The sequence below is a fragment of the Pelobates fuscus genome, chromosome 12 (assembly GCF_036172605.1).
Source record: "Pelobates fuscus isolate aPelFus1 chromosome 12, aPelFus1.pri, whole genome shotgun sequence".
In the NCBI taxonomy this organism is placed as follows: domain Eukaryota; kingdom Metazoa; phylum Chordata; class Amphibia; order Anura; family Pelobatidae; genus Pelobates; species Pelobates fuscus.
This window is the reverse complement of record NC_086328.1, coordinates 86,765,734-86,790,342: the sequence shown is the minus strand read 5'-3', so window position 1 is coordinate 86,790,342 and position 24,609 is coordinate 86,765,734. Positions and strand designations below refer to the sequence as shown.

General features: G+C 40.8%; 2 protein-coding genes across 4 annotated transcripts in view; one reads left to right on the top strand and one right to left on the bottom strand.

The window, feature by feature from the left end:
- MACROD1 (mono-ADP ribosylhydrolase 1) overlaps positions 1 to 24,609 on the bottom strand; it is a 750,918-nt gene that overhangs the window by 134,812 nt on the left and 591,497 nt on the right. The gene's annotated exons all lie outside the window — the stretch shown is intronic.
- The window catches only part of FLRT1 (fibronectin leucine rich transmembrane protein 1), a 218,509-nt gene that overhangs the window by 91,092 nt on the left and 102,808 nt on the right, over positions 1 to 24,609 (top strand). The window contains exons 1-2 of one of the 2 annotated variants that reach the window (XM_063437780.1): positions 9,172 to 9,384; positions 11,981 to 12,702. The gene's annotated coding sequence lies outside the window, so the exon portion shown is untranslated. Of the gene's footprint in view, positions 1 to 9,171; positions 9,385 to 11,980; positions 12,703 to 24,609 lie in introns of those variants that run through there. The other variant, XM_063437781.1, reaches the window with a different exon arrangement.

Here is a 24,609-nt window from a genome sequence, read left to right as displayed (position 1 = left end):
AAGTGCTGATAGTAACTTTAAGAAACTGTGCAAGTGTCCCAAGGGTCTAATATTGACCATTCCTTGGCATTCATCACTGGGAAATGTGCTTCTGTTATAACAAAAGCACACGGTTTTAATAATCAGATAATACCTACAGCAAATGTGTTAAGTTGCAGTCTCCCTAGACCAGTAAATGCTACTGTATACAATGAGAAACCCCAGAAATAAAAGCTTGATTATTCTATTTATTTATTTTACATTGTCTGCATCTCATTTGGGCTTTTCATCTGTGCACTTAGGTTCGTGGAAGTTTTGCCAAGTGCATTAGCGTTGGATTGTCATAAATTGTCAGGAGCCAGGGGCTCAGTAACTCACCGAAATCCGTAGTGAGTTGCCTGGGAATACAAAGTCTCCCCTCTCTTCACCATCTTATTTATAGCTTTGTTTTTCTCTGCTTTGCCCTCCTGGATCCCACAAGGTAGGTCCAGGGAGAGTGGACCCCTATAAAACATCAACTGAGCACACGTTGTTATTCCCTCTTCTCTCGTTCTCCTTCCCAGTGTCTCGGAATCAATATTAATTCATTATCTCCAACACTCGCCAGATATTTATTTATGCCCCTCTCCCCCCTTCTCACTCACAAACACACACCGCTTCACTCCCAATCCATTAAGGAGCTAAATTTATGTGTCCCGTGAGTGGTTAACAAACAATACACAATAATAAATATATACATACATTATTTTACACAGTCACATATACATGCACTACTAAAATATAAATATATATTTGAGATATATATGTATATACTTATATATAAAAGCGGTGTTGACGTTGGGTGGGATTGTAAATGTGAAAGACTAAGTAACGCAGCTCGTAAAAAAGAAGTATAATATATAGACGTGTACGGAAACGTATCAGCACTTAGAGGGTCATAAAAGGTATACATTAAATATATAAATCTATGTGCACTTAGAAGGACAATATGTCAAGATGTTTGCTGATGCAAATCACTCATTGTGCCAGATGTAACAGGTTTGTCAATAGGATTTTTTTTTAATTAACGTAAAAAACACTTGAAAGTTCCAGACAGAGTGACAGACTGAGGTCTGACGGGAAGCGAGTTTTATGGCAGGGTTAGCAAAACTTGGGCAATCCAACTCTTGTGGCTGGCTAAGTGTCACAATGGTGGTAGTCCGCAGCAGGACTTGTCAAAGGTTAGCCATCACTGCTGTGGATAGGTAGTGATGAGGTGGTGGATGATCTGTATGCATTCTGTGTTCTGAGCGCCTTCAGATTAGGATTCGGGGCCAGCATTTACTAGGGGAAGTTTAAATTCACCTCTTGGGGATGTGAATTGCTTTCTGGCAGTGATTCAAAAGGACAGGCTGAAAGCAGGCTGCAGTGACATCAGGAATTAAACATGACACGCGTGTGTCACTGAGCAACTCCACGCATGCACACACCTATTAAAGACAGGCTAGGATTTTTTACTCACAGTAATCATTAACCCTGCCAGCAGCACCATTTAATGCACCATTTGACTCTTCAAATACCAGCAACATGAAGAGTCACATCATTCTACTTCTCCTATTACACTGGAGCCAATAAACATATCTCCTAGCCATACAGAATATCATGCTTGAAAGTACTGCAGAAGGTTAGTTAACTTCTCACTTCTCCGGCATCATTTAATCGTACGGATAACCTAATATTTTTTACCCAGGACTGCTTTTCTAAAAAGGCAATATGCGCACTTGTTTAAGAATAGCAGGGGCCCTTCTATAAGGATACCATATCCACCATGTTTTCCAGGACACACATCATTTATACAAATTGATGGGCAACATACAGAAAGTGCTGCCCAGCAGTATGTAGAGTCAAATGTTACAGGTAGTAAATCAGGAGATAAGTCAATCGAGAACCGGTTCATTATCCATAACAAAGGGCAGCATTTTCACGTGATGCCCATCAACATGATGAAATTATGGTGGACATGGCTACCGTACCCATGAAGAGAGGGGGGCAAGGCTGACATGAGAGAGAGGGGGTTGGGTGGGGATGGTTGTGATAGATTTGGGGTGCTATGGCAAAACAAATATTTCAAATAATGCCCCCACAAACCTATTCCATTATTCACCATTTATAAAGGAATTCAAGCCAATACCTAATAAGAATGTATTTATCAGCACCAGCTGTTTTTGGACTCCAGCTCCCATCAACCTATATAGGAGACATAGGAGAGAATGACATTTGCCACTGTAACGAGGCGATGGTTCTTCCCAACAACCCCTGATTTTTAACTTTTCACTTGCAGAGCTCCAAAGATCTGAAATGGATCCCCTTTACGTTAGCCCTTCAGAACATTATTTTATTCCTAGTATCTTAACCCTGAATCACCCTTTAACTCCTCTCTTTTGAGCTTACACAGCACAATTTAATCTCCTCCTCTAAATTTACATCATAAATAATTACATCATACACATAAGATTTATTTTGTAATGTTCTTGCTACTTTATTTAACCTCTGATATGCCAACGTGTTATCAATCAATAAAAAGCACCAACACTTAGTGGTTTCACTGGGAAAGATAAATGTATTTACATAATTCTACCTAAACAAATGGGATCTCGATAGTGAAGCCATGTTGCACCGGTGCCATGTGAATATCCCTTTTAAGGCTTTATAGCCAGCCGGCAGTGTCTGGTATTTTGATGACATACAATTATTTTTTGGCAGAACAATTTAACCGTTTTCCTACTAAATTCCCACAGACCATAATGCAACCAGGAGCCAAACTAAAGGTAACCAACGCCTTCTTTGGCAGGACAGTGTAATTTTTAGTTTAATACCTTTACCTGTTTAAACACAAAAGGCTTGTCGCCCTTCCCTCCTTATGGGAGATATACGGAAAAACGATATATGCATATTACTTCGTTAGTTTATAAAACCGTTTGAGTGCTCCTTGAATTTCTCTCTGTTTTCTGCTGACTGAAGCATAGAGAACATGCAGCTCTTAATATAAGGCTACAGTGACCTGAACGGATTGATGTACTTTTTGAGGCATTCTGTACCAACAGTCAGAAGCAAATTTTCCTATTCCCACAGGTGATTAATGAGCCAGTCATATTCCTCCTGTTTTTAAAGCATAATTTAACCCCACGGATGCCATTCCCCCTCTCCCCCTGGTTCCTATCTCCTGATCTCCTCCCTTGCCAGTAAAGTCCGTGGCAGATTTGCCTGAGCAGATAAAACCATTCAGTGCTGGGACCTGGGCCGCATTCCATCTGATGAGCGCAGGGAGGGGAAGGTTTATTTAGCCAGAAGAGAAGCAGAGTTCAGTTCTAAATATTTGATGTTTTAGGATCGTTAAGCATAATTAAATAAACTGATGTTAATGCTGTCCGCTCAGTGGAAGTGACAGGCGATAACTGCTGCATTTTATGAGCCCTATGGGGGAAGATTCACAGACTTCTATCTACCTCCATCTTCGGAGCGGGCAACAGCTGTGCCTATCTGGCTAGGTCCATGTAATAGATCTGTTAATTTTTGGATGCAATATGTATATATGTGTTTCCCCTTCATATAACTCCATATAACCTGAAGCGTTTTGAGGTAGCAAACATATGCAAGACGCTGCAACTACGAAATAATGAATAAAAGTCCCAGTATACAGAGTGACAGACAACACATATAAAGCACAGACGACTCGTATAACGCACATAATATTTACAGTAGGCAGCGTCTGTACTGTATGCTGCACCTGGCGCACTATACTGCATGATTTGTGTACAACAGAATGCTCAATACACAATTACAATGTCTGCAGACAAAAAATACAATTATAATACTATGTCATGCAATGCACACACTGGTACCAAGGAGCTGTGTAATCACTCCCACCAGCACAAAACCAGTAGTGTAGAAACCAAAAGACAAAACAAAACTTTTTTCCCATTGCAAGGAAAGGGCCTTCCAATTTATTACGCCTACCATTTGTCTCGGGACGACAATGACACCAGGGCCCCCTTTAAAAAGCATGCAACTTAGTAGCACTAACTCCAACCTACACACTACTCTCATTCTATACACAAAGGCACGATTACGCTTGTGTACACAGTCAATAGATCGCGCTTGGCCAGTGTCTACTCGTATGGGAGTAGCAGCGTATCTCCCACCACCGCTAAGTCACTATAAATAACGTGCGTCTCCGTACTTCATTTTTCCCATTTCACATTCAGGCAATGTGGTGGAGAGCAAACTATTATGGTGGAGGGCAAACTATTACACCTTGTATACAAGTCATTTACCCTCAATTTGAGGTTACCTTTACTTCACCTATTCTCTCACTTCATCAACTACATCTCTGTCAGATAATCTGCCTTCCTCCATTTCAATGTCCTCTTCCTTTCTGTGTAATCTTTACTTTGTCTCCCCTTATTCACTCCCTCTCCCTGCATATCATTTCCAACTCACTTCCCTTCTCTGACTGCTTTTTAATCTTCCAACTTCTTCATCCATAACTCATGCATTTAGTCTCCCACATGCCTCCTCTATATAATGAAATCCTGCATGCTCTCTCCATCTATCACACTACTCCATCTCCCACTCACTCATTGCATGTCAGCTCTCACTCAGTTTCTGCATTTCACCTCTCACTCACTGTATCCCTCCCTGTTTCCCAGTGTAATATCTGAATACATATCTACACCTTTTGCCTCATAATGAACATCTAAATAAAGAGCAGCAGCACATAATGTGAGCCCCCAAACAGCCCTACTCTACAATAGGTACTGGGACACCACACACTATTTTAATCCCTTACACAGAACAGGCACTAAGTAGCAGTATAGCAGACTTATCCCCAGCGCAACGGTGTACCTGAACGTGTATTTGGAAATGCTAACCTGCCAACACAGCTCTAGTCCATAAAAAGGTATGGGGCAGAGATACAAAATGTAATAATTCACACAGAACTGTAATAAAACCGGCACGTCACTCGCAGTCACTTATATTCCACAACAGGTACTGAGGAACAGCACAGTAATCTAATCACATGCAGCCACCACAGGTACTGGGAAACAGCACAGTAACCTCATCACATGCAGTCACCACAGGTACTGGGAAACTGCACAGTAACCTCATCACATGCAGCGACCACAGGTGGTACTGTGAAACAGCACAGTAACCTCATCACTTGCAGCCACCACAGGTACTGTGAAACAGCAAAGTAACCTCATCACACGCAGCCACCACAGGTACTGGGAAATAGCACAGTAACCTCATCACACGCAGCCACCACAGATATTGAGCAACAGCACAGTAACCTCATCACACGCAGCCACCACAGGTACTGTGAAACAGCACAGTAACCTCATCACACGCAGCCACCACAGATATTGAGCAACAGCACAGTAACCTCATCACACGCAGCCACCACAAGTACTGAGGGGTAGCACGCTATGTGGATTACATACAGTCGCCACAGTTACTGAGGGGCAGCACGCTATGTGGATTACATACAGTCGCCACAGGTACTGAGGGGTAGCACGCTATGTGGATTACATACCGCCACCCCAGGTACTGAGGGGTAGCAAGCTATGTGGATTACATACCGCCACCACAGGTACGGAGGGGTAGCAAACTATGTGGATTACATACAGCCGCCACAGGTACTGAGGGGCAGCACGCTATGTGGATTACATACAGTCATTGCATGTACTGAGGGGCAGCACGCTATGTGGATTACATACCGCCACCACAGGTACTGAGGGGCAGCACACTATGTGGATTACATACAGCCGCCACAGGTACTGAGGGGCAGCACGCTATGTGGATTACATACAGTCACCATATGTACTGAGGGGCAGCAAGCTATGTGGATTACATACAGTCATTACATGTACTGAGGGGCAGCACACTATGTGGATTACATACAGTCACCACAGGTACTGAGGGGCAGCACACTATGTGGATTACATACAGTCACCATAGGCACTGAGGGACAGCACACTATGTGGATTACATACAGTCACCATAGGCACTGAGGGGCAGCACACTATGTGGATTACATACAGTCACCATATGTACTGAGGGGCAGCACGCTATGTGGATTACATACAGTCACCATATGTACTGAGGGGCAGCACACTATGTGGATTACATACATTAATTACATGTACTGAGGGGCAGCACGCTATGTGGATTACATACAGTCACCATATGTACTGAGGGGCAGCACACTATGTGGATTACATACAGTCACCATATGTACTGAGGGGCAGCACACTATGTGGATTACATACAGTCACCATAGGTACTGAGGGGCAGCACGCTATGTGGATTACATACAGTCACCACAGGTACTGAGGGGCAGCACACTATGTGGATTACATACAGTCACCATATGTACTGAGGGGCAGCAAGCTATGTGGATTACATACAGTCACCTTATGTACTGAGGGGCAGCACGCTATGTGGATTACATACAGTCACCATATGTACTGAGGGGCAGCACGCTATGTGGATTACATACAGTCACCATATATACTGAGGGGCAGCAAGCTATGTGGATTACATACAGTCACCATAGGCACTGAGGGGCAGCACACTATGTGGATTACATACAGTCACCATATGTACTGAGGGGCAGCACGCTATGTGGATTACATACAGTCACCATATGTACTGAGGGGCAGCACACTATGTGGATTACATACATTAATTACATGTACTGAGGGGCAGCACACTATGTGGATTACATACAGTCACCATATGTACTGAGGGGCAGCACACTATGTGGATTACATACAGTCACCATATGTACTGAGGGGCAGCACGCTATGTGGATTACATACAGTCACCATATGTACTGAGGGGCAGCACACTATGTGGATTACATACATTAATTACATGTACTGAGGGGCAGCACGCTATGTGGATTACATACAGTCACCATATGTACTGAGGGGCAGCACACTATGTGGATTACATACAGTCACCATATGTACTGAGGGGCAGCACACTATGTGGATTACATACAGTCACCATAGGTACTGAGGGGCAGCACGCTATGTGGATTACATACAGTCACCACAGGTACTGAGGGGCAGCACACTATGTGGATTACATACAGTCACCATATGTACTGAGGGGCAGCAAGCTATGTGGATTACATACAGTCACCTTATGTACTGAGGGGCAGCACGCTATGTGGATTACATACAGTCACCATATGTACTGAGGGGTAGCACGCTATGTGGATTACATACAGTCACCATATGTACTGAGGGGCAGCACGCTATGTGGATTACATACAGTCACCATATATACTGAGGGGCAGCAAGCTATGTGGATTACATACAGTCACCATAGGCACTGAGGGGCAGCACACTATGTGGATTACATACAGTCACCATATGTACTGAGGGGCAGCACGCTATGTGGATTACATACAGTCACCATATGTACTGAGGGGCAGCACACTATGTGGATTACATACATTAATTACATGTACTGAGGGGCAGCACACTATGTGGATTACATACAGTCACCATATGTACTGAGGGGCAGCACACTATGTGGATTACATACAGTCACCATATGTACTGAGGGGCAGCACGCTATGTGGATTACATACAGTCACCATAGGTACTGAGGGGCAGCACGCTATGTGGATTACATACAGTCGCCATATGTACTGAGGGGCAGCACACTATGTGGATTACATACAGTCACCATAGGTACTGAGGGGCAGCACGCTATGTGGATTACATACAGTCACCATAGGTACTGAGGGGCAGCACGCTATGTGGATTACATACAGTCGCCATATGTACTGAGGGGCAGCACACTATGTGGATTACATACAGTCACCATAGGTACTGAGGGGCAGCACACTATGTGGATAACATACAGTCGCCATATGTACTGAGGGGCAGCACGCTATGTGGATTACATACAGTCACAATATGTACTGAGGGGCAGCACGCTATGTGGATTACATACAGTCGCCATATGTACTGAGGGGCAGCACGCTATGTGGATTACATACAGTCACCATAGGTACTGAGGGGCAGCACACTATGTGGATAACATACAGTCGCCATATGTACTGAGGGGCAGCACACTATGTGGATTACATACAGTCGCCATATGTACTGAGGGGCAGCACGCTATGTGGATTACATACAGTCACCATAGGTACTGAGGGGCAGCACACTATGTGGATAACATACAGTCGCCATATGTACTGAGGGGCAGCACGCTATGTGGATTACATACAGTCACAATATGTACTGAGGGGCAGCACGCTATGTGGATTACATACAGTCGCCATATGTACTGAGGGGCAGCACACTATGTGGATTACATACAGTCACAATATGTACTGAGGGGCAGCACACTATGTGGATTACATACAGTCACCATAGGTACTGAGGGGCAGCACACTATGTGGATTACATACAGTCACCATAGGTACTGAGGGGCAGCACGCTATGTGGATTACATACAGTCGCCATATGTACTGAGGGGCAGCACACTATGTGGATAACATACAGTCGCCACAGGTACTGAGGGGCAGCACGCTATGTGGATTACATACAGTCGCCATATGTACTGAGGGGCAGCACACTATGTGGATAACATACAGTCGCCACAGGTACTGAGGGGCAGCACGCTATGTGGATTACATACAGTCGCCACAGGTACTGAGGGGCAGCACGCTATGTGGATAACATACAGTCGCCACAGGTACTGAGGGGCAGCACGCTACGTGGATTACATACAGTCGCTACAGGAGGAGTGAACAGAATGTGCCTTTATAAAAAACTAAAAGAAGAAACACAGAGTTTACAGTGTTGTCTCAAGTCAATCATGGAATGTATACACAGGAAAGCAGTCTGTCAAATTTCATGATTCTCTTTCACTATTATTTATTTAGTCTGCTCATGTACTTTCCTACCATTCTATATTTCTCCTGCTATCTCCCTATCAGATTCTCTCTTTAGCTCCCCCTTATCACCATTTTCTCTTTCATTCCTACTCTTGCAGTCTCGCCGTCTTCCTCCTGCTCTCTTCATCTCCCTCCCTCGCTCTCCTCCTCCTGCTCTGTCTCTCTTATCCCTCCCTCCCTCCCTGTGCTTTCACTTCATTGCATCTCATACGTGTGCCCTGATATTCAATACAATCTTTATTCATTCCCCCGAGAGGTTGCCCTGAGGGTGTCAGGCTACCGACTGCAGTCACTATTTACGCCAGGGTGTTTAAATGGAAGTGGGGTGGAGCACTTAGTGAGTGACAATTGTAGCAAGAACGAGAGCTTGATCAGCCGAGAGTGTGAATCTTCTCCTCCTGTCTGCCAGGGGTTCTGCACTGCGATGTATACACAAGGCAATAACGGTGAGAAAGATCCATCTCTGTATCTATATCCACATCTTTTATTTCATTGGGTTTACCAGGGACGTGTATTGATGCTAAAAAAAAAAAAAAAAAATCAAGATATTTGAAGATGCATCAAATATCTATTCCTCCATAGAAAAATACAATATGAAGACTTTCCAAATGAATGAGCTTAGCTATTCATAAACACCTTCCATTAAATGATTAGATTTTCATGAAACAGGTTTGGGGAACTTTTATATCACCAGACACCTGCTATAAATCCCTAACAATCGCCAAAACTGTAACTAGAAGTTAACCCCAGACATATATGATATACTTGTGTACTGTATATATTACATGGTGAAATACAATATTGTGGGTTTATATATTTTAACTGCAAATTGCTTAGTCCAATGTTACAGCTAATGTTACATAATGAGCTGGCGGAGACTAGAAGCACCATCCAAAAGCAAACCTGTTCAGGATAATCTCATTCACAGGTGAATTATTATTATTTTTTTTTTTATGTTTGTGGAAATACTGAGAACATCTTGCAATTATGGCCCATGTATCAGCTTGAGATTTTGAACTAGAAATGCCTACTCCATATGCCAATTGCAGCTCATGCCTTCTGTTGCATGTGACTGACCCTGTGGTCCTGGAGCGTCCTATACCTATACACATCTTTTGCAGGTGTGGTTTATAGACTTGTTCCTTTTAGTAACAGGTGTAGTATATAAAATGTGGGTCTTGTTGCTAGAATTCTAAGAGTTAAAAAACCCTCATTGGTCTATATAACACCAATGTAAGTTTGCTTATTGCTAAACAGAAGTCTTAATTAACACTTTTCTATAAATACACCTAACACATACCACTGGATATTATATTTAAATATATATTTGTTTCCTTTTGACTCCTCCTGTTATGCCGTATAATAATGCTTTACAACTTTCACTGTGCCTAACTCCCTGCAACTGCGAAATGACGGGGTTTATCATGTGTAGGACCATGCTTGCAAATTTTGACTTCTGGTGTCTTACAATATATCTGCTTCTGCTGCCTTGCACCTCATTAAGAAACCTGCAAAGCTCAACAAGTACCAAATCAAGCCTCTGTCTTTATCCTTCCTATTCCCCACCTTCTGTCGATGCATTAGAAGCTCGTACACTTGCATTCCGGTTCATCTGACAATTGTACTTGTTATTACGAAGACGTTTAATTAGCCCAAGACGTTACTTAGGTTCACAGCGCACAGACAGCACTGTCTGTTCTCACTTCTCCCTCCCTCCTTCCTTCCCTCTCGTTCTCTCTCTCCTCGGCCTGCTTTCAGATTGTGTGTGTACGCCTCCAGGCTCTGTTAGATCTGCCACATTTCTCGATTCGTGGTTGGTATGTGTGTGATGGTATTGTGCTGGAGAGCGAAAACGAAAGGAGCCAACTAACTAAAATTAAACATCTGAGCATCGCCTAGTCAGGAGTAAAGGCAGAATAATGCATCTATACACGTACACAACTGTGTTCCATGAGGTGGCAGGTATAGGTTATGAGCTATGTGTGGATTTGGGTGTTTATGCAAGTAATATAAGCATACGAAGAATAATAAAAAGATAGGACTGAGCCATTCCAGGGTCACACCAGATACATTTGTTCTCATCGTGCTTTCAAAACCCTAAGTGAACCTCAACAATAATTGCTACTCATGCCCAACTTTTCTCTGAAAATGCTAAAAAAAAAATTTATTTAGTCAACCCACAAAAAAAAAAAAAAAAAGAACAAAGAAATGTACATCTGGACTGGTTTCTGCACAAGTGTCATGTTAGTTTATTTATTTGGATTAAGTAATTTTCATAATGCTAACTGTTCAGAGACAATGTCTAATGTCTGCGTAGCAGGAGCAAGTGAGCTTTCCTGTTGAAGCAAAGGCTAAACGTGACGACCCAAAAGTTTTCAAAAGATATATATTTTAAGGTTGGGTGAGCATCATGGGAGATATAACTCCAAAATATTTAGCCTGATCATGTTAACCATCAAATATGCCTTTAGAGCAGTGGTTCCCAACCCAGTACTCAAGTACCACCTAACAGTCCAGGATTTAGGGAATACCCTGTTGTATCTCAAGTGGTTTTCTTTTTTCTAAAAACACGTTAGACACAACTGGCTTATCTCAAAATATTGAACTGTTAGGGTTTTTTTTTCGAGGACTGGGTTGGGAACCACTGCTTTAGAGGAATGTTTATTGCACATGTTCTGATATAGATCATATTCTGAAAGAGTTGTTGGAGTCCAGTTGTTTGGGTACAAGTATAGAGTGGCAAGTCCTGATATCTATGATGTACAGTACAATCTTATTTCCTGTGTTTCAAAGTGGAGAACTGGTAGGTAGTAGTGGATGTGAATAAAATGACTAATGTTTGAGTACTTAAAAGTGTCCCGTGAAAATACAAAGTTGGACTGCATGTGTTGATTAGCCCTGTGGCACACATTACCTTAAGAATACTAACAAATTAAATCTCCATTATGATAGATAGGTTACAATAAGTTTAAAGACTGCCAAGTTCAAATCATTTGTATTCTGAGCCATCAGTAGTTATTTTTCTCATTTCTTTTCCCGCAGGTGTGAAAACTTTTCACACAGATCCAGGACATACAATGATCAGGAAAATCTACACTACTGCCTATTTTCACATGGGAATATAAAGCTTAAAAACGAAGCGGAGTCTTCAGTCTTCCATATTTGTTCTTCCACTAATCATCTTCCACAAATCATTTGTTTTCCTGTGCCCCAGCACCCAAAACAAAATCAGCTACATTGTTGTGCTTCATGCCCTCAACTGGGGGGTAACCGTTGGTTACATTATTTTTGTATAATATAAAAGGAGATAATTCCCTTCCCCTTCTCTGTACGAGGAGAGATCATTCCACCATATCTTGTATATGAATACAGACGAGGTGAAAGGTCCCAGGTCTCAGTCACGCAACATTGCCCCTATTGCATGTACACAATCCCCTCGCCGTCTGTGCTCTGCCAGGAAGGAGGATTGCTTGCTGCTATTAAGAAGGGGATAGAATAAAAGAATTATTCTGCTACTATAAAGAGGAAAAAGGGGAAAAAAAAAACACCAACAGAAAAAAAGAGCAGGAAATGCATTAATCCAATTTTAAGTTTACTGAGCTGGACGCTGGATAATCCTCATCAGGTGCAGAGAGGGAAAGCTGCGTGGATTTTACAACCCTGTATTGGATTTACAAATGCCGGGAAAGTAAGATGGAAAGACTGCTGTAGACGGAACGGGAGGAAAAAGGGCAGATGCCTTCAGCTTTTCTTTAAAAAAAAAGGTAAGTGCAGAAGCTTCATATTCATGCCTCTTAGGTACAATTCTGCTGTATATTAAAATCTTGCCGCCGTTAGCATACCTAATTTAATGAAATGTAAAGAGTAATCGACTAGCCATGCAGAGGCAAATTCAGGCATTTCTGGAGTGGAGATATGGAACTTTACACGTAACCCCCTAGAGGCACAAAAATGGAATTTACATGTGTTATACATGGTAAAAACTTAATCATGTGACCAGGGTCAAATTAATAAAAAAGGAAATGAATAAATGTTAAACAATAGAGTAGCTTGATATTAGTGTATTTGTGTCAAATCTTAGGATCTTTAATAAAGACAGAAAACACACTTTTTGCATAAATGTGCTTAATAATCCTAGAATTCAAGAAAATAGTTTCAGTGAAAACGAGAATTATGTACGGTAAATATCTGTATAGATGTCTATATACACACACTTTTTTAATGCTCTGTGAGAGGAGCCAGTATTATAAATTCCTATCTAACCACTAACCTAACGTAACCTTCATAAGTGTGCTAAAATATACTATTTTATTTTTATTTTGTTGCATAATCTTAACAAGAACCACCAATACAACAGTACCCTATATAGATTTTAAATCCTCGAGAAAGTAGTAAAGTAAATTCAGAGTCAAAAGGACAAGAAGGGAAAATGTCACGGAGATTAAATAAAGGGTGGACGAAAAGCCTGTAATCGATGAAATGCTTTATCATTTTCACAGTACCCGTGACTTTATGAACTGGACTTAACACAATGTAGGAATCATTTAAAATCATCTCGAACTCCTCTCTCCTGTGTTAACTCATCTCTCTCTTAAACAAGTGCACAGTGTTAAAATTACAAGGCTGCATGTGGATAAGGAAAGCTGAAAGCCCATTGTGCCGCAAGGAGTGCAATTGCCGGTGATGCTAAAAGTGAAACTGCTTAGAATGATATAAACAATATCTCTCCCCTGCATCAACTCCTCATTAATCCCTGTTAATCTGGCCCCTGTCCATCTGTTAGGTAAATGTGGGTGAGAGGAGGGGCTCTGTCCTAGGGCTAATGGACCTATATAACTGCAAAGGGACATTCCAAGGGACGTTCATTCCTCTGCAGGTCTGAGGCCTTTCTAATCTGTCTATATACATTAACCGACAATCATCCAATAGAACTCTACAATGATTATCACACTCTACACTAGCAACGAAAAGGTTACATGGTGTAATTTATCTACAAAAGTAATAATTATAGTGCAGCTCTGTATCTTTACACTAATAATAACACCCAGCATGGTATAGTGGTATTCTACATATCCTTGCAGTGATAATAACACTCTGTATGATATACCAATTCTGTAAATGTAAAGGGTGATAATGAACAGAACACCCCAATGATACAAAGTGCCGATATTATTAGAAATATCATTATATACAGTAAGAATGAAAGAACCACACTATGCAACAGTGTTAAGCATCGATGCAGTGCATTACATAATGCTAGTCGCACTGTACGGGGAATGATTCTAGCACCTACAGTATGTACAGAGAATAAAAATAACATCCTTTAGAAATCAGTGTGTGTCCAATCAATGTGCAGAGCCGTTTCAGGGTTGATTGTCTTTACACTGCTATCGAGCGACACTGTATAATGATGAAAGTATCTGTAAGATAATTAACTCCCACATTGAATAATAATGTTTAGTGTATGCTGTTCGCTGTTTGGTACAATCACAACATTGGATTACTGTTAAAAAAAAAAAAAAAAAAAAAAAAAAAAAGGTCCATTTAAATCCAACGGGATGGTCCTTGAGCTTTGAAATTTGTAGGTGACAAATGGCATGTTACTTGTTTGCGATCTATATTTTTGGAAACAGGCCCTCCAAGCTGCTAAAAGTGTCCCATGCAAGTTGCAGAATTAAAAAAATAATAATTACAGAATGTATACAATTAATGCTTTAAAGCAGGGGTGCTCAAAAGGAAGATCCCCAGATGTTTTAAAAAGACAGCTTTTATGATGCTATGCCATTCTAAAGGCATGCAAAGCATCATGGGAGTTGTAGTTCTACAACATCTGGGGATCTAGCTTTTGGGCACCCTTGCTTTGAAGGGTCACTCTAACCATCATTACCTCTTCAGTGATTTGAAGTGATTATGGTGCCTGGATTCTGTATGCGCAGTGTTTTGCAATGAAATGCTGGATGTACAGAGATTAATCCCTCGTGTTATTAGCCTGTCCGGAACAAGAATTCCAAGTGGCTAATGTGAACCGTATGAAAATTTGGAGACTGACACCAGCATTAATTGCATGCCAATGGTGTCAGGCAGTCAATGGTGGTACACCGTCTACCTTAGAACTGCCCATATCCTGCCCTCAAGCCACCCTCTGGACATCTGTCCCCCTCTGGCCAGAGAGAGTAACGTCTGAGGAAGAATATTGGGTTGCAGGGGGAATGTGGCCTGAGAGCTGGAATGGAGGTTTTAGCTTTTCATTTATCCTTAAATCATGTTTCTTTTTTGACAAAATAAAATGAGAAGTCTCCATAATAGGACCAGCACCACCACGTAGTCTGAGATAGACACTTTAAAAAAAAAAAAAAGACACACCATTGTGATATACTCTAGAACATGCACAAGGAAGAATCCTCCTTGTAAGAGGCTTAAACGTACTGAAAACATATTGAATATTCGAAACACAAGTTAAGGAACAGCATACACAAAAACAACAACAACAAAAACGAATATGGAGATTCAGTTCCACCATATGGCCATATTGTGTGTTAAGCCCAACACTACCCAATATTGGTGGGTCCTACACCAATTCCAACGTGGGAGATATACATACTAACTGCAATAATTACTGCTTAACCCCTTAAGGACACATGACATGTCATGATTCCCCTTTATTCCAGAAGTTTGGTCCTTGAAGGACCACTATAGGCAACCATACCACTTCAGCTTAATAAAGTGGTCTGTGTGCCAGGTCCAAAATATATAGCAGTTTCAGAGAAATAATAGAGTTAATCCAGCCTCTAGTGGCTGTTTCACTGACAGCCGCTAGAGGCGCTTCCCACTGTGATTTTCACAGTGAGAAGACGCCAGCGTCCATAGGAAAGCATTGAGAATGCTTTCCTATGGACTGGCTGAATGCGCGCGTGGCTTCTGCCGCGCATGCGCATTCAGCCGATGACGACGAGAAGGAGGAGGAGAGGAGAAGGAGCACTGGAAAAAAAGGTAAATTTAACCCCTTTCACCCCCTAGAGCCCAGCGGGAGGGGGGCCCTGAGGGTGGGGGCACCCTCAGGGCACTATACTGCCAGGAAAACGAGTATGTGGTCCTTTAAAACTGCATCCAAAGACTCTCCTCAAATGTATGCCTTACTGTGGTCACCTTTAAAGGAGCACCAATAGTGGATGTGTGATTCTCAACCCAAAGGGTATCTGGTCTGGATTCCAAAATATACATCATATCCAAAATTCACATATTGTGTTTATTCTTTTAGCTCTGAATTAAGTTTGGGCTAAGTAACCAAAATGTGAACACAGCAGAGATCGAGAATTATCTTCAAATCCGGTATTGTTGACTACATTTTTTAAAACGGGTCTCAGTTCACCACAATTTGATATATAGTGAATCCAAAGATTCAAGAACATGAAGAACATGTAGCCCATTGATAGAAAGCATAAAATGCTCTACAATCACATTAGTGTCTGCAATCCTTGCCAGAAGGGTTACTGTATAAAACCAGTTACAGCTGCTTTACTATGTAGACAAATAAGATTCATTCTGCGTTGCATTTTACTTTTAAACTATTAGTATTTGTACAGAGAGTGCATTTGTATTACACACCAATAATAATAGCCGGTTTGGCATGCTGGGAGCTGACATGCAGGCCATATTACACAGGAAAGGATAAAGGAGGTGTGGAATGATGAAAAGATGATGCAAACTGCATAGATGACTCCACCGGGTCTTGTTAAGTAATCAACCTGTTGCTTTCTAAGCAACAACTACCACCCTCATTGTTGCTATTTATTACAAATACTCCAGAGAAAGCCATCTAATCAAGGTAGAATACTTCTGACACATTTTTCCTAGTTGTCACACACTAGCGCCTTTAGTAACAGTTCCCAATAACACGATATCACCCAGTGCTCCTTGTAATTTATCCTATACTTTCAGAAAAATCTGCTGAAAATATCCATATGAATATAAGATTTCCTATAGATATATTGTTTACGGGGAGATGAGATGTGTTACTTCATAACCATTCTCAATGTAACACTTCCCTACATCAGTTGCAACCAACGGCAGCTCCCTAGAAGGTGATGAACTACACCTCCCAAGATGCTTTGCCAGACTTAAATGCTATAAAAGTATAATAAAGGTTGTGGATCACTTCTCATCCAGTCCCTACATATAATGCATAAGTGCTATAATGGTGCCACATAACTGTACTTTGAATTCTTTGTTTGCTGTACCTCTCTGTATATTTGAACAGTTCTCTAGAATTCTCGGTTTGCTCAGTATGTGTCAGTTCTCTATAATTCTCGGTTTGCTCGGTATGTGTCAGTTCTCTAGAATTCTCAGTTTGCTCAGTATGTGTCAGTTCTCTAGAATTCTCGGTTTGCTAAGTATGTATCAGTTCTCTAGAATTCTCGGTTTGCTCAGTATGTATCAGTTCTCTAGAATTCTCTGTTTGCTCAGTATGTGTCAGTTCTCTAGAATTCTCAGTTTGCTCAGTATGTGTCAGTTCCATAGAATTCTCGGTTTGCTAAGTATGTATCAGTTCTCTAGAATTCTCGGTTTGCTCAGTATGTATCAGTTCTCTAGAATTCTCTGTTTGCTCAGTATGTGTCAGTTCTCTAGAATTCTCAGTTTGCTCAGTATGTGTCAGTTCTATAGAATTCTCGGTACTTTGAATTCTTTGTTTGCTGTACCTCTCTGTATGTTTGAACAGCTCTCTAGAATTCTCTGTTTGCTCAGTATGTGTCAGTTCTCTAGAATTCTCTGTTTGCTCAGTATGTGTCAGTTCTCTAGAATTCTCGGTTTGCTCAGTATGTGTCAGTTCTCTAGAATTCTCGGTTTGCTCAGTATGTGTCAGTTCTCTAGAATTCTCGGTTTGCTCAGTATGTGTCAGTTCTCTAGAATTCTCGGTTTGCTCAGTATGTGTCAGTTCTCTAGAATTCTCGGTTTGCTCAGTATGTGTCAGTTCTCTAGAATTCTCGGTTTGCTCAGTATGTGTCAGTTCTCTAGAATTCTCTGTTTGCTCAGTATGTGTCAGTTCTCTAGAATTCTCGGTTTGCTCAGTATGTGTCAGTTCTCTAGAATTCTCAGTTTGCTCAGTATGTGTCAGTTCTCTAGAATTCTCGGTTTGCTCAGTATGTGTCAGTTCTCTAGAATTCTCGGTTTGCTCAGTATGTATCAGTTCTCTAGAATTCTCAGTTTGCTCAGTATGTGTCAGTTCTCTAGAATTCTCGGTTTGCTCAGTATGTATCCGTTCTCTAGAATTCTCAGTTTGCTCAGTATGTGTCAGTTCTCTAGAATTCTCGGTTTGCTCAGTATGTATCAGTTCTCTAGAATTCACAGTTTGCTCAGTATGTATCAGTTCTCTAGAATTCTCTCTTTGCTTAGTATGTATCAGTTCTTAGTATGCATCAATTCTCTATAACTCTCCAGTTGCTCCATAAAACTGTTGCATAAAACTCTCCATGTGTTCACTATTACTTCTAATAACTGTTCCCAATAACTCTACATGTGCTGTATCCAGCTACTCCCTTAACTCATCCAATTGCTGCATATAACTGCTCCCTTTAACCTCTCCATCTGCTCCATTTAAACTCTGTAACACTCATTTTCTTATTCTATATCACAGTCTTCTCTGACTGCTCTCTATAACTCTTTCTATTGCTCTGTAGTACATTCCCATCTCCATTAATTGTTCTATATAACTTCTGTGACAGCAGCATCCAGTTTCTCTTCACAGCCTATCCCATCTTTAGCTACTAAAAACTGAAATTGGCAGAATTGTATAATGCTCGTAGAGTGACTGAACTGGATTTTAAAACACAAAAAAAAAAAAAGTGGTTTATATGATTGTAACAATTTGACTGTTTATCAACAGCACCCAAATTCATTAAAGAGGCACTGTCAACATCTGGGGGCTTTGCAGAATTCGCAATGAGTGGCCCTCTTCCTCCGGCTGGTCTTCTTCAGCGCCAGGAGCTGACGTCACTGCTGTACTCTCGCACATGCATACCCAAGAGTACAGCATTGAGGTCTATGGGGGATCCTGCGAGATCCTCCATAGACAGAGCCAGTTTCCTGCACCCGTCACTGGTGACGACCTTTAGGATGGACACTGTATTTCTGCTTAGTGTCTAAGAAAGTCAGGCAGAGGAAATATACTAGCTCATACTTTGTTACTGTATATCTCTGCATCTCTATATCTAGCATGCAATAATACCGTCTTTATTCGACTAACATAATAATTAAAAGACATAATAAATGCATCTCTATGAGGAAAGTACAGTGTCTCCATGCAGAGAGAGTGTAATGGGACGACAAGAAACACCAGAACATTAAGCTGTAGTTGTTATGGTGACTATAGTGTCCCTGTAAAAGGACGCTATATGCACCAAAACAACTTTAGCTTAAGTTGTTTTTGTGTATGCATCATGCCGCTGAAATTAACCCCTTAAGGACACACGACATGTGTGACATGTCATGATTCCCTTTTATTCCAGAAGTTTGGTCCTTAAGGGGTTAAAGGGACACTATAGTCACTAAAACAACTTTAGCTTAATGAAGCAGTTTTGTGTGTATAGATCATGCATGTGACTTGCACAGCCTTCCTAAACACTTCCTGTGACGAGTCATCTAATGTTTACACTTCCTTTATTGAAAATGTTGTTTCATTTAAACATTTTTTTACTCCTGCTCTGGTAATAGCTTGCAACATCCTTGCAGGAGCCTCCTGTATTTTATTAAAGCTCAATTTACTGAGCAGGACATAAAAAATGTTAAAGCAATTTACATCATGCATTTTGTTTTCATGCAGGCTGTGTCAGTCACAGCCAGGGGAGGTGTGGCTAGGGCTTCTTAAACAGAATCAAAAGTGATTTAACTCCTAAATAGCAGAGAATTGAGCAGTGAAATTTCAGAGGCATGATATATACATCAAAACTACTTCACTAAGCTAAAGTTGCTTAAGTTACTATAGTGTCCCTTTAACCCCTTAAGGACTGGACTTTTTTTGCGATGTTGTACATTTGCGACCAGGCATCTTTTTACACTTTTGTGGTGTTTGTGTTTAGCTGTAATTTTCCGCTCTCTCATTTACTGTTCCTATACAAATTATATATTGTTTTTTTTCAGGACAAAAGGGGCTTTCTTTACATACCATTATTTATATAATCTCATGTAATTTAATTTAAAAAAATGAAAAAATATGATGAAAAATTGAAAAAAATACATGTTTTTTGACTTTAATGTGAAAAATCTTTTATTCATCTACAAAAGCGAATGAAAAAAAATGCTAAATAGATTAAAAATTTTGTCCTGAGTTTAAAAATACCCAGTGTTTACATGCTTTTTGCTATTTTTTTGCATGTTATAGGGCTATAAGTACAAGTAGGATATTGCGGTTTCAAAACATATATTTTTAAAATGTATCAATAGTGACATTGTAACACTATTATCTGTCATAAATCGCTGAATAACACCCCACATGTACATATTTTTTTTAAAGTAGACAACCCAGGGTATTCAATATGGGGTATGTCCAGACTTTTTTAGTAGCCACTTAGTCGCAAACACTGGCCAAAGTTAGCGTTCATATTTGTTTGTGTGTGAAAAAAGTCAAACACTAAATTGAACGCTAATTTTGGCCAGTGTTTGTGACCAAGTGGTTACTAAAAAAGACTGGACATACCCCATTTGCAATACCTTGGGTTGTCTTCTTTCGCAAATGGTATGTCATCATGGGGGTAATTCTCATTCCTGGGCTACCATACGCTCTCAAAGGCAACGTAACCAACCTGGCCATTTTCAATGTAAAAATATTTGACCCATATATTTGACCCTGTAACTTTCAAAAACGCTATAAAACCTGTACATGGGGGGTACTGTTATACTCAGGAGACTTTGCTGAACACAAATATTAGTGTTTCAAAACTGGAAAATGTATCACAACAATTATATCATCAGTAAACGTGCTGTTTATGTGTGAAAAATGCAAAAAAAGTCACTTTCACTGACAATATCATCGCTGTGATATGTTTTACTGTTTTGAATCACTAATATTTGTGTTTAGCAAAGTCTCCCGAGTAAAACAGTACCCCCCATGTACAGGTTTTAGGGTGTCATAGAACGTTACAGGGTAAAATACAGTGCTAGCAAATTAAATTCTCTAGACTTTCGGCCTGGGTTGGCAGGCAGGTCCCTTAAATTGCAATCAATAAAATAACTTAATTATGTAAAAATATTACATAAATACGCACGTAGAATTTAAATATATGTGCATATTTATATATTTGAAGTCTACGTGTATATTTATATAATTATTTATGTCATTTTGTATATGGACATATGAATAGTTCGTATTCTTTTTATTTATTTATATATACATAGATATATATACAATTTCATTCTAAGTGTATTTTGATATAAATATATATATATTAATATCAAAATACAGTTAGAATAACATTTCGTATAGATATATAATTTTTTTAAAATTTTTATTATTATTTTTAATTTTTTTAATTTAATTTAAATTATTTATTATTCGTATTTTATAATAATATATATATACAATATATATATATAGTTATTATATATATTATATATATACGTGTGTAAATTAATTATAAGTGTATTTTTATATTAATATATGTACATATTAATATAAAAATACACTTAGCATGACATTATATATATGATATATAGACATATATTATATAGGTATAATATATGTCTATATATCATATATATATACACATATATAATAATATTTATTTTTTATTAACTTTCACTTTAAATTTTTTTATGATTTTACAGTTGCAGGGAGACTGCCTGTCAGCACAGACAGTCCCCCTGCAGGCTGAGACTAGGACACCTATTGTGACCATGTGGTCGCCCTGTTGGGCGATCACATGGCCCCAGGGGTCCTAATCCGCCATGGGGAGACTGTCTGGGCTGCAGGCAGTCTCCCCACAACGGGAGCAACGCCGATCGCCGCCGGGGGAACGACGGCGATCGGGTAAGTACATTTTAAATTTAGGACGGTTCAGGACCGTCGTCGGTCGGCAAGGGAAAAATGCCGATGACGGTCCTGAACCGTCTTGCGTCCTTAAGGGGTTAAATCACTTTTGTTTCTGTTTACGTCGCCCTAGCCACACCTCTCCTGGTTGGGACTGGCGCAGCCTGCATTAAAAAAAAAAAGGCTTAATTTTCAAATCTGATGTAACTTACTTTAAAAGTTTGTATCTCGGGGGCTTGGCCAACTATGAAACTTACCGGGCGTGTTCAAGGAAAGCTCCGTACCGGCACCGCACTAAAGACGGTTTTAACCAGCCGAACATACCCTATAGACACAAATACTATACTGCCCCCACCAGATGACAATATGGGCCGCAAGAATAAGAGATTCCAGGTTCCTGAGAGCCCACGATTACCGGACATTAGGCTCTCCTTTGAGAGGTCTAGACCACGAGTGACTCCCAAGATGGTGCCCTCAGTGCAACCTGCAGTGGAGGAATCTGAGGAGTCATAGGAAGAACTGGAGTCTCCTGCATCTTCCCACCATAGTGAAACTGAACATTAGACTGAGTCTGATGAAGACTTCACCCTCAACTAAAGGAGACATCTAGACTTGCGTAAAGTCTGGAAAATGGATCTCCAAGAAACCCAGACAGAGCTAGGCACCGTCAGCCAGAAAATCAAAGGAGTAGAGGAGAGAGAGCATGGGAAGAGAGGTCCAACAAATGAGATCCAAGTGACAGAGCTCACTCTTCAAGTTCGGCAACTCAATAGAGCCGTGGCTACCAAGGAATCCAGACACAGGAATGTCCGCCTGAGAGGAGTCCAAGAGGAGGTTAGTGGAGAGGCCTTATTGCCTTACATCCATGGGCATTAAGGGATGTGTAGACCCTTCCATGCTGCTTTTTGGCTGTCCGGATCCGAAAAGAACAGCCCCAACTAACACTTCCAGAGACATTATTGTGGTCACAAGAGATGTTGTGATTCGCTCTGCGATCCTCACCCCTTCCATGGAAATGGGCTCTGTCAAATTTGAAGGCAGCATCGTGTCACTGTATGGATACCTCCCCTTTGCGGTTCTCACAGAGAAACGAAAACTAGCCCCAGTTGCAAGAATCTTGAGGGACAGGTCAGTCTACTACAGGTGGGGCTTTGGTGGAGCCTTGCTGGTCCCGCAGGGAAAAAGGACTCTCTCCTTAACCTCAGATCAAGATCCTGAGACACTACTCAGGAACCTACAGCTTCCACATGCTGGCCCAGTGGAGGCAGCATTGGCTAGACAAAACACGAAGGCAGCAGGAAGAGACCTGGACGAAGGCACTACATCAACCCTGTCACAGCACGAACACCCACAAGAGTCAGACAATGACTATCAGTCATTAATCAGCCTGCGCTGTCAATGCTACCAGAGCCCCCAATTGCTTTACTCAAAGCCATGTATCAGTCCAGCTGGGTGCAGTTATTTACCTATAACCCACAAGAGCACACTAGATGAGCTGTGGCACCCACCTCAACTTCTGTTAGATAATACTGTACTATGTGCCTTGTATCCCACTGCTAATGTCATAGTCATGTTTTCTTTGAATTCCCAGTTGTTGACAACATTGTATGCTTATGTATACAAAACCAAAAAAAATAAAAATAAAAAAAAGGTTGTATCTCCTGCTCTGTAAACTTTAATTACATAATGGAGGCCTATGAAGGGTCTATCCAGCTATTAACAGAGCAGAATGTAAGAAATTCTAAATTAAACAGAATTTACAATAAAATGAATTGTAAACATTAGACGACTCTTCACAGGAAGTGTTTAGGAAGGCTGTGTAAATCACATACAGGGATGTGTGACTAGGGCTGTATAAACAAAGTGATTTAACTCCTAAATGGCAGATAAAGGATTAGTGAGACTGCGGGGGTATGATCTATACAGCAAAACTGCTTCATTAAAGGAACACTATAAGGTCAGGAATGTGTGCATTCCTGACCCTACCGTGGTAAAAAACCATGCTAGGTGGTCGCTGCTGCCCTCCTTAAATAAATATAAATTTTACCTTTATTCCAGTACCGCGTGGGACCTTCGGCGCTGGCTCCACCCCCGTTCCACCTTTTTGGCAGAGAGCCAATCCAATGCTTTCTTATAGGAAAGATTGACTCTGCTCCCCCTTGGCTGAAATCATCAGAATTGACAAGCGCCGCGCTAGTCAATCAGCATCTCCATTTAGTTTGAAGAGATGCCAACATGCATCACTGACCCAGGAAGCACCTCTAGTGGCTGTCTGAGTGACTGCCACTGGACGTGTCCCTAGGGACGTCTTTTCTCTGAAAAGTTAGTGTTTGCATTAAAAAGCCTGCAGAGACTGACAATAGACACCAGAACAACTACAATAAGCTGTCGTACTGGTGACTATAGTGTCCCTTTAAGAACCTATTTTATCACCAACACTACAAGAATTGATCATAATATTTTTGTGTGTTGTCTGTACATTTTATTAGTTTATCCAATTAGTATCTGAAGTATGTGATCACATCACGCACAGTTATATTGAAAGAGGATTATTCACCAGAATTGTCTTTTCACCCGATCTGTGATTCAGAGGTTTATTTTCCCTACCCATAGTGTGCACATTTTATTCGGTACAATCTGGGGTCTTGTTTAA